Here is a 957-nt window from a genome sequence, read left to right on the forward strand (position 1 = left end):
GCAGGAGTATACTCAGATCAAGTGTGCAGGGCGGGAAAATTTGAAATTGGTCTTTCTCCTCTCATATCCCGCCTACGCCTGGCATTCGATCGCCAATCGATTCCAAATGTTCAGTACATTCTGTTTTAGCCAATCACAGTGCCAGGACAAAATCGTGCGATTTTTAAACCAAGTTGAAAAAATGACGACAATTGAAGTCGGACAGAGGTTGTACTTGGTAATACAGTTTCATTTTTTTACAAAAAGTTTCAAACCCCTCGCAGCACAATCATTCGACTTACATGACTGGTGCGTAGGCAGCGCACCATGGAGACTAGTTTAGAGGCAGCTATCTATTCAGTTAACATATTGCTCTGTTCAACACAACCTTCCTCTGCTGTGCCCCGTTACAGCTGCCATGACAGACTTTGATTACACGACCACACTGAAAACAAGGTAAATCCGCTCAACAATAAAATCATGTGGCAGAGTCAACACCGTACTTCAATAGGATCCCAAACAACCAATCGAACGATAGTGCCCAAGTGAAACGGAGCTCGTCGTGAGCTGGCGCGCACACAAACCTGACGGTTGACGTAGAACCGATCAGGATAACTGAACGCGTTTGTAGACAATTCGCGCATCAGCTCTTTGGGCACTGTGGCACAACGAACGTCCCGAGCTCCTGGCCTTGCACTGTGCCCTGTGACGGCAGCAGCTGCATCCGTCACGACCACAGAGGCGTCACGTCACGACATATAGAACTTATCAAACGGTACGTCTTCATGCGCACTGAACAAAGTGGTTGTGTGCATATGCATAGGAAAAAACGACTTCATTTCGTTTACGAAGCCCACACCTCCCATCGTACCAAGAGAGCGACGCCAAGGCCACTCCGATCGTGCCAGTGCCCACGCCATCCATGATATCGAGTACAGTACTGCCCCGCGATAGTGAACCCAATAAAACTTTATACCC

The sequence above is a fragment of the Aphanomyces invadans genome (assembly GCF_000520115.1).
Source record: "Aphanomyces invadans strain NJM9701 unplaced genomic scaffold supercont1.17, whole genome shotgun sequence".
In the NCBI taxonomy this organism is placed as follows: Eukaryota; Oomycota; class Saprolegniomycetes; order Saprolegniales; family Verrucalvaceae; genus Aphanomyces; species Aphanomyces invadans.